The sequence below is a fragment of the Perca flavescens genome, chromosome 2 (assembly GCF_004354835.1).
Source record: "Perca flavescens isolate YP-PL-M2 chromosome 2, PFLA_1.0, whole genome shotgun sequence".
Lineage (NCBI taxonomy): Eukaryota > Metazoa > Chordata > Actinopteri > Perciformes > Percidae > Perca > Perca flavescens.
The window spans coordinates 8,454,368-8,465,412 of NC_041332.1; positions in this window are offsets into that span (position 1 = coordinate 8,454,368).

An 11,045-nucleotide genomic window follows, 5' to 3' on the forward strand; every position below is an offset into this window, starting at 1 on the left:
CATGCTGGAAAAAAAGCTGGGGAGTACAGACTTTAAGGATGCCTTGTTAAAGTCCCCTGCTACAATATGTATCCCTCCGCGCTGCAGTTTGTTCACTATGGTTAGCAGTGAGCCAAACTTGTGCTAACGTTAGCATCGGGGGCTATGTAGACGGCAGTCTGCTGTTTTCATAGTAAATAAAATGGCCTATATATTACCGATAGGCCTCCAGGTCAGGTGAGCCGTGCGGGGCAACGATCCTGCTGTTGGCACGCCATTCATTATGCACAAAAATGCAGTCCTCCGCCACTGGTCTGACTCTTGCCGTAGTTATTTTCTCATCCTAGCTCGCAGTGCTAGCCTCGACAACAACCTGGAGCGCCCGGTCTGGCTGTATCCTCCGGGATGTTGTGAGCCGCCTGGAAGGCTCCTGTAACAGCTGTGTTGTATCGTAGTCCTATATTGATTAGTTCAGTGTGGCTGTACTTGTATAAATATACACCGACAGGAGAGCTAGAAGCCGCTGCACCATCGCGCGCGATCCAATACGTGTTTTGAAGTGTTTTTTTCTGAGTAATTTAAATACTCGATAATGTAAATTTGCACATCGTTAACACAACAATGACGATATTATCGTAAACGATATATATCGCCCACCCCTAGTCACCCCCATGAGGAATTCTAAGTAATGACAATAAGACTGTCGGCGCGTCCACATGATACAAGCCTTCCATGAGGAGCTGATAGTCTGAATTAGCTTAGTAGCAACTCATTTGGCAATGGTTTGAATGTAACGGATGTTCGTTAATATCCAAACGTTACGTACCAAAGCTTTAATTACGACACAAATCTGATGTCAGAGAAGTTGTCTTGTTACAGCAAGTATACATGGACACAGATATGTCCCACATCACATAAAATCACGCATAATCACATCACCGGGGAGGAGGTAAAACAGTGTTGTGTAACCCTTGGTCCAGGCTATTAACCATGACACAAGAACATCTACAAGGTCTATCTTAACTGTTACCTCTGGCACCAGAGACTTCCAACATAAAGCATACCAAGTGTGAAGGACTCTGAGGCCTCAAAATCCCAAATCATGACAATGCACAAACCATATTTCTTATTGTCTATTATATTTTCTACCACAGAGCTGAAAGATGGTAACAAAAGAAGCTCTCTAGCTAAGGGTAGCAGAGGATAATTCTCTGTGGGTTCCTACTGACAGCTTTCACATTACACACATTAATGAAGCAGCCTGTTCTCATAAACCATTCGTTCATAAAGCTACGAAAAGTTAAGCATTGTAATTCGTAAGCATTCCACATATTTTTTTGCTGCATTCAGTGCATTAATGATCGCTGTATAAGTCACCCAGGAAAAGTGTGTTCCTTAGGAGTGTTTTCATCCAAACCACAATCCGTTTCCTAATCTTAACTGGTTGTTTTGGTGCCTAATCTTAACTTCCGTCGTGGTAGAACGTTCATATTTTGTTGACTAAATTTAACCGTAATGTCCGCCGAAACAACCGGCAGCTGATGGTCCTCTATACCTGGCTCAAAGTCACCTTATGGTAATTGAACCACCAACTACCGCTGACGGCGTCACGTGACTAGCCAGCGTTACGTGACCAGCTGGCAGTCTCCTAATTTCATAGGATATCATACATTTTGGTGTGCAAACATTTTCGTACGATATCATACGGACCCGTTCATGACAATGCCTTGCATGATGCCTTGTCTTAATAAAAAAAATAATGATTTATGCTTTAACCTAAACTGAGCTTAAAGTAACCAAATATGTTTTGTGGGAAATTTTCAGATTTTCTGATAAAACATATTAGCGTCGTTTACAAAGAATAGAGTTATCTAATTTAATCAGATATAATACAAATGTTTGGTTTTCAATGAACTTAAGGGTTTGTTGAAACTGTATTGTGGAGATTAAATCCACACGGAGAGAGAACACAAAATAGAAATAACATTTTAACACCTGAAATTGAATGAAAACAATTATAGAAAGAAAATCGTCCATGTAAATACAAATTATGTCATATTGAACACTCATAAATATATAAATAGCTGTAGGCTTGGTGTTTTTAGAGACAGAGCTTCATTCGGCTCAAAAATTGTTTTAGCAGAAACACCAAAACACAGACGGCTGTGCAACCAAATCCACAAATCAAAACAACTGCAGGGAAGATATATTGCATAACATTTGTCTTGCATGAGCCATGCTGGCTGATTGAAACTTATTCATATCCTTTAGGGCTGCAGTGTAGTTCTGGAAAACCCTGAAAACAAACTGATTTGATGCCCATTAAAAGGTCATTTTAGGACAGATACGTAGGCTGAAAGCTTATTTTATATGCTTGTGGGCTTGCTGGTATTGGCCCTTAGCTCAAATTCAATATTTTAGACAAGAGAACAGCAAGGTGAGATCAAACTGAACCGATACTTCATGCCTGAGACCATCCTGTATCTATAGAGAACAAAACAGCTCTCCTAGTGCTGTTGGTGAAGAAATCTTCTTCTAAAGGAGCCAAGATCGTGATAGACATTCAGGTTTTCTCACCAGGCTATTATTGAACACAGCGGAGTGCTGAATCTGCAATTGGATGAGTGAGTTATGTAAAATCTCTATGGACAGATCTCTCGAAAGTACTACTGTACCTCTTAGCCCAAAATATTCCCTCTTCTCTCTCTGTTCCTTTCACTATTTTGACCTGAACCTGACATCAACGTAACATCACCAGATCTAAATGTTATCGAATCTTTACAGGGAGCTGGTTTCCTCCTGCTTCACCGCCCACAGAACCAGAGTTGTGGAAAGGATTAGAGTCAATCTGACAGATGTGTGCATGTGTGTTTCTATCCTTGTTTACTAAATGCAATCTCACACCTTCACTCATGCCTGTTTCTTCTGGGTCATCTCTCTCCTGACCCTCCTGTCTCAGCACTCCATTTATCCACCTCTACGTCCCATTGTCCGTCAATCCATCTCAGTGTTTTCCATCCCTGTGTTAGTCAGCTATACTCGACTCAACAGAGCCTTATTAGCATGAGGCAAAGCAGCGGTGCTGTCAGAGTCTGTAACTGTCAAACTAAACTAACAATAAGCAGACGATGAAAAGTCAACAATGTCCAGCAACGGAGGCAAACAGAGATGAACAAGATGCATGCATTAAGTAAAAAAAAATAGATGGTGTAGATAGTGGATATGGGGATCACGTCAGTGCCATGTTGGACTATACTGAAGATACTTGAGATTAATGATGTTGCAACTGATAGCGTAGCTCAGAGACTGGTTTCTATACCCGGTGACGTCTAACATCCTGCAAATATCTGGTGACTGGTGGTCTCAAGGCAATATTTCATTTGATTGCCTTGAGAGGAATGTGGCTATCAAATGTGTGTAAATCAATCCTTTGTTCATGATGTTATAACACCAGGAGGGGCAATATTAGTATTTTAAAATGGGAAGGTGGTTTAACCGGGCAGAGGGCAGTGATAGATGTGGATCTATAAGAAAACCGGTGTAGACTCAAACCATTTCCTAAACCAGTCATGAAGTTTGGAAAGGTACTGAAAATAACTATAAAGGTTTTTTCTTTCTCCATAAATAAATGTATTACATTACAATAGGCTTTGGATGTCATCAACACCAGAAACAGTATTTGCAGGCACAAAACAAGCACCGACACTGCGTTAGACGTCACTGGGTATAGAAACAGTCTCTGAGCTACGATATCAGTTGCAACAACATCAATCTCAAGTATCTTAAGTATAGTCCAACATGGCACTGACGTGAGCCCCATATCCACTAACTACACCATCTATTTTTTTACTTAATGCATGCGTCTTGTTTATCTCTGTTTGCCTCCGTTGCTGAACATTGTTGACTTTTACAATGAGCTCTCCACCCTGATGCAGGGGACACACTAAAGTCCCATAACTGCCACACAACCTGCCCTCACTCCAGCAGTACACGGGCCTTGGCTAGAAACTCCAGGGAGGGTAACACTGTTCATGCCAGAAGTGTTTTCTGAAATGTCATGCTTCAAGGGGCCCTCGGAGCTGATGTTTGGGCAACCATTTCCCTGATGGCTGCTGTCAACGTCCTGCTGCTGTGACAGGAAACGCACACCGCACCTCGGCTCCTCCTGCTCATGTCGGCAACGCCACCACAGGCTTAGCCGCACCACACACCAACTTAGTTGTGTTCAGCCAATAGTGACACAATTGAAAACACACTGTAGAAAAGGAACGCAGCTGCCCCCAATGTAACTGAGTGTCTTGGGTGTGTATACAGAAGCTGTACAAGTTTAATTTGACGTTTGATATATTTTTTCCTCCTGTGTATTTTTATTTGGATAACATTTTGTTTACCTTTTTCTATTCATTTACCGTCCCATGTCTGGTTGAGTTTATATCTGGCTCTCTGTGATCCAGGTAGGTCTTCCCACTCGTGTGACGTAAATCAAACATGGTTGTCGTGGGTGTACCGAGCTCGGCGGTATAAACATGCTGCGTTCTGTCTTTTATGCAGCACAGTCGGTAAGAAAGCAGGAGTGAGTCAGTGTGTCGTGGCACCCCTTGGGTGAACCCCAAAGTAAATACTTCCACTGTGAAACACCGGCTGGGTTCAGCAGAGCACTAAAGCAGACAGCAGTCAGATGCCTGTTTGTATTTTGATGAAAAGAGGCACCTTACCTCCTCATCTGTTTTGTGTGCCTTTGTCGTTGAGGTCTGTCTCTGATTCCATCCGTTATTTAGATTTATAAGCTACACTAATACCTCTGTCTCCTCTGCCGCCCCATCATTTTGGCCCTCTCTCAGAATAATGGTTTCTCAGCATGTTGCCAGCTGAATTTATTCACATCCAGAGCTAGTGTGGTGACTCACGGACACAGTTAACAATTTAATTATGTTTTCCCAAGCCAAATCACTTGATCTCCATTTGTTAATTGGAAACAGCTTTCGTTTTTTTTAGCAGCACCCAGGTGGGGTGATCTTCGTACAACCTGTTATGATGTTATAAGGGTTTGTCGTAGAGTTTGGCCTCCGAATTAACAAAGCTGTTGAAATGTCTTTGCTAGCTTTCCACTTGACGAAAATGATCTACTGCTCATTATCATTTCTTTGTAAATGAATGAAGGTTTTATGGCGGGCAGTTGGTTGGGCAGTTGGTTGGTTGAACCTCCATCTACATGGTAAAGCAAGCAGGTTAAAGCAAGTCTGGAACACACACACACAAACACACACACACACACACACACACACACACACACACACACACACACACACACACACACACACACACACACACACACACACACACACACACACACACACACACACACACACATACACACAAACGCACACACCTTTTCACAGTTCAGTGGTCCAAGAAAAACCCTCTCACTTTGTTTACTCCTCAATGTCCCCACCTGGGACATTCCTGCAGACATGTGATGTACATTTTACTGTACAAATGACACAACTTACCCACCTGCTGAGGCTCACATACAGATGTACTGTGTAATATTTATACAATATCAGGAGACTATGGCAGAGGTTTGTGTATATTGTACGTTATGTTACAGGAAATAAGTAACATTTTAAAGCTGAAATATTCTGCAAAATGTCACCCTCTAAAGCAGCAAGAGGCAATTTATGGCAAGCATCCAAAGTCCTGCTTGTGTTAGCATTTCACCTTAGTGAGGTGAATTAAAATGTCATCAACCAACAATTTACTATACCCTTCCACAGAATAGTGTATATTTTAACAGGTTTAAAGAGACTATTGCTGGACTGCATAATTCAATATACGTAATTTTTGTTGTTAGATAAAGTGACTGGTGTGACAAACCTCACCTTGGGCTAATACCTGCTCACAAGAAGCAATTTTTTGCAAGTCAAATAAAATACTTACCATATTTGTTTGTGTTGGTGTTTCCCCAGATAACCATGCATCATAGTGTCACATATGAGGGTGGTGGGGAGGAGACATTTTTAGGTGCTTGTTTTAGCCTCATAGCTGATGTAAGTGGAGGAACAGTGTGGCTTGTTAGCATTCACCTGCTCCTTGATCGATGTGGCAGTCACAGAGCTGTGACCTGAGAGGTCAGAGTCTTTGGGGGGGTTGACAGGCAGAAAGAGGTCAGCGGCAGTCAGACAGTCAGAACATCAGGAGCTGTGTTTGGCTGCTAAACGGAAGGCTGGATCACTGTTATCTCTGCCAAATGAGTGACTGACCAAGTGGCTGCCAGGTCTGTTTGACTAATTTGAGTTAGTGAGTGACTTGCTGATTGCTGTGAACCATTGTATCTCGAAATGAGAATTTTGTCATTACATGATTATTTTTGTCTGATTTTCAGACTTGGTGACCATATTGTTTCCACTTATGTTTAGGAAATTGACTTGAGACTTTGAGAAATGGACTGATAAATCTGGCTGCCCTAACATCATTTTTCAGCCATTGCTCAAAGAGCAACGCAGATCGACTGAACTGCAAAACTATTATTCATGGCCACAGAGCAGCCGCCACATAATAAACTCCTATAACAGCCTACTGAGTCTTATGTTTTATGTGTAAGACTCAGATTGCCACACAGTCAAAGATTTTAAAAGTGTGCATCTTGGTCATAGTTCAGTGATAAAATCCTTTTGCACCACGGAGCCTCTCTCCTAATTGGCTGCCGACTGTGCTGTCAGCTGCGGACATAGTCAATCACACAGGATGCCAGTAAATGAGGTTTAAAAAAAAAGGAGTTTAGCTGACCTTGCTGCATTTGGCACCGAAGCTGAGAGTGTCAAAGCAACGACAGAAATTTCCTTCCCTTCTCTCTTTCAATTGCAGTTATTTTTGTCGTTCGAAAATGTATTGCTGATTGTTGTTTTTTAAAAACACACAAAAAAAACACAGAATATTATCACTATTAAAACAAAGGTGATACTGTTCTTCTTCTGTTGTATCACTGTGCCTGCTGGTAAGAGGCTGGTTAATTAGTTTGCAGGCTGGCTAAGGCCATGTCCACACGAACACGGGTATTTTTATAACCGTGACTTTTTTTACGCGGTTCGGCCTTCCGTCCACACGAAAACGCAGTTTCAGGGCACTGTAACCGAACATTTTTGAAAACTCCGGCCAGGGTGAGCATTTTCAGAACCGCCGGTTACAGTGTTGTCGTGTGGACAGTATAACCGGTTTTTTTGCCTTGCGACGTCAGAGTGTGCGCCGTTATCCGCTGTGTTTGACGTCATATTGTGCGCCGCTAACTGCTTTGTTGATGTTTGTTGACGATTCTTTGCAATGGCGGAGGAGTAGGATGTAACTTTTTTCTAGGCTTCTGATTGGCCAAGGTGACTTTACGATTTGGGTTATATCGCAGCCTGCTGGTGTGGCATGCTCTTGACAGCGCTTGACAGCGTGTTTTTGCGTTTTCATGTGGACGGAGATTTATTTTAAACCGAGCATGTGTGGACGGGGTTTTTTTTTAAAACGGAGGAGAAAAAACTCCGGTTATAAAAATACCCGTGCCCGTGTGGACTAGGCCTAAGTTACCAAGTCGGGTATGGCTGCAGCCTGGAGACCTCCCGTCTCATGCCCTCCCGGCTGGTGCTGTCCCCGAGCTTCGACTTTTCAAAATAAAAGCTTGCGTCTGGTCCGCTATGTCTTCGTACTTTGGTGTTTTGGATGTTTTTGAACATTATGATAATCATGCTAATAAATACAATTATTTTTTTCAGCAGATGTCTTGCACGATGGAGCAAAGCCGTTTTGTGTTATATGTGTGGGCGGAATTTATTCAGTTTGGAAAATCCCACGGTCTCTACAAAGCTGTAGCTCAAATTAGCTGGCTGACTAAACAGGGAGTGACTAGAAATCCTGTCTTTGTTTTGTTTTTTTTGTATTTCAAGAGCAAATTGCTCCACAATATGAATACAGATTGAATATCACTTATTTTGTTGGTAACCGTTGTTGTATAATCAGAATATTACACTTGAGGAGGCCTACACTTCAGTGATGCGCCTTTCGGACCTCAAAATGAAACCCTCTCATGTAATATGGCTTAAACAAACGTCAACGTTAAACCCTGATGCAGTTTTAAATGTTTTATGATTTCAGAAAGGAGGAGGTTAACCAATATTTTATATTAATCATATTTTTTTTAGTCAAATTTCATATCCATAAATGCAGCTTTCGAAATCATAGAAGATTAAAAAGATTTAGCCTAGATAATAAAATATTGGTTAACCTCTTATCTAAATTTTAGATATCAGATCCCCTTCTAATGGGAGGCATGAAAACCTTTTTATTGTAGCCTACTCTTCTGTGGTCTCATATATTTTATACTTGTAAAAGTGTATTAATTTTAGTATTATGTGGGTGGCTTCATTGTTGAGCTATATTTTTTTCACTTGGCATACATTTTTATGTCACGCATGTCCTTTTTTACTGTTATGAATTTGCAAATAAAGCATTAATAAAAAAGAAGTGAAGTCATCGCAGGTTTCATCAAATAAACAACAAACGTTAACATCAGGGAGACAACATTAACATCCACAAATCTGCCAACTATAGGCTATGTATGGATATCGTTAATTTAAGAGTTTTTTCGGCGTTCAATTAATTGCATCATTCTCACTAACTTAACCGTGACTTAATTTAGAAAAATAATTCGCGATTTGTATTCTGAGTTTACCGTTGGAAATACCCAGGCATGAGACGGGAGGCATGAGACAGGACGTATCCAGGCTGCAGCCATCCACTCTTGAAGTTACCTGTTACAGTCTGGTACTGTCACTTTAAGAGATGGTTTGCATGGGTAGTCATTAACTAAACTATTGCTATGCTAGCAAGTTTCTACTGGTCTAAAGTGTATCAGTGTAACAATGTATGGCTTGTCTGTGCATAGTGTCAGTTAAAAGTGTCTAGAGGGTCAAATAAAGCCAACTTATCGACTGGCAGCACAAGGCGTGAGGCAGAATTAATAAGTCCTAAATAATATATGTCATTCAACTTCAGCTCAAAGCTACACTCTATGAAGGTAACTCACATCAGTTTCTAGCAAGCATTTACATGTGATAATGTGGGAAAAAAGTAGGTTAGGACAGGAGCATGACTGTAATGTAGCTAGCTTATATGAAATTAGCTGAAAAGTAGATCCTTGTTGTGGTGGAGGAAGAATATGTCAACTTAAACTGGACTTGACAGCACAAGCTTTGTACCAGGTGCAAACATTTCATGTTTCTAGTTTTTTCGTACACGAAACGTGCATCTATATGTGATAATGCGAGGACATATTGGTGGGATAGGACAGTAGCAGGATTGTCATGGTAGATAACAAGTAATATAATAAGCTACAAATTAAATCATTTTTTCTGTGATGGAGGCATCTGTCAACCTCTCTCGGTAGGACTGGACAGCTCCTAACCAGGTGCGAACCAGACTTAGCATTTAGCTAGAATTAGCTAGTTTTGAAAAACCAGAGGTTGTCCAAAACCACTCAGAGCTAAACATAGCTTTAGTCACTAACTTGGCTATTTTCCCATGTTTCTAGTACTTTCTCAGGAAAGAACATTTCTGTGTGATGGTGTGAGGAAAATCTGTGGACAAGAGAAAGACTGAAATGGTAGCTAACATGTAAGAGCTAACAGAGGCAGCTAGCCGGCCAGCAAAGTCACACTGTTTTAATTGGTCTGTGTCTTCTTATAATGATACAATGACAAACCCATCTTTCCTAGAAAAAATAAATAAAAATAAGATTATGTACACGTTTGTTTTCCAACACCCTTGGTTAATTTTGGGCCATCGTTGAGCCTCTTTGGCCAGATAGTCCCACGCCATTGGCGCTAGTAAGTCCTAATTGTTGGCTGTGTGGCTGATTCAGCATGTTAAATCTGCTTCGGAGCTCTTGCACTGTAATTAACATGAATTTGGACTGACAACAGCTCATTTGAAATTCATGATTACTATTCACTGTTGTATTGATGCTATTATCTGACAGAAACAAGAAAAGTTTACGCTACAGGAAACAACTTTTAATCGTTTTTGTGTTTAATTTCTCTGACTGTAAAAGGAGAGTTACTTGGATGTTTTTTGTGAAGAATTTTTTTTATATGCATCCCTCTCGAATTTGTTATGTTTATTTATTATATATATGATAATTTTTTTGTTTGTTGTGAAAGCAGTACATTTATCCACTAATCCTTTCAGGATTAACAAACATACTGAAGACTATTATGTCGTAGAGATGCTGTCATGCACTTGGGCGCAGCTGTCAAGTAAAACATCCTCTCTTGACCTGACACATGCAAAATATCTTTGCCGGTCAGCTCTTCCCCCGCTGAATTCCCAATCCCCTTGGCCAGATTTTCCCGGCGCAGCCCAGGGATTCAGTTCAGTGACCCTCCAATCAAAATCTTGCTTCTGTAACTTTGAGGCATTGCTCTCTCCGTTTCGCTTCCCTGTCCCTCCTAAATGCACCAAACAAATGCTCCCTTCAGTCGGTTCTGAAACAGCTGTGTATCTGCACACATTGCAAGTAACACATCATTATGATCACACTCCTACCTTATGTTTAGACAGCTTAAAGGAAGAGGACACAATAGTGAAAACACTCCATGAAAGAAAATACTCTGAATTAAATCGCAATTACAAATTCAGGGTGAGTCATGTTCAATTTAGGGAGCCGTCTCATCTCCGCTGTTTATTGGTGTCACGCTGGAAACTGAAGGTTCCGACGTCGGTGATGTTTCAGGGCTCAGCAGGGTGAATTAATGTATTCAGTTAAGTGTGTGTGATAACACTTCCTTGCCTAATTACTAACTGAGCACTTTCATTACCCATATCTGTGAACATTTCCATCATGATTGTGGGCTCTCTGTTTCTAAAATAGCGGATTTAAAAACGTGGGCTTTATTTTAGGTATTTGAAAAGTTGTTCCACTGTAGGTGTTCACGCTGCAGCAGACTGTGACTAACTAATGTGACATAGGCCTAATGTACATTCAACGTTTCTTTGCTGAGCATGAGCACAAGTAAGCCGTTTGTAGCCTC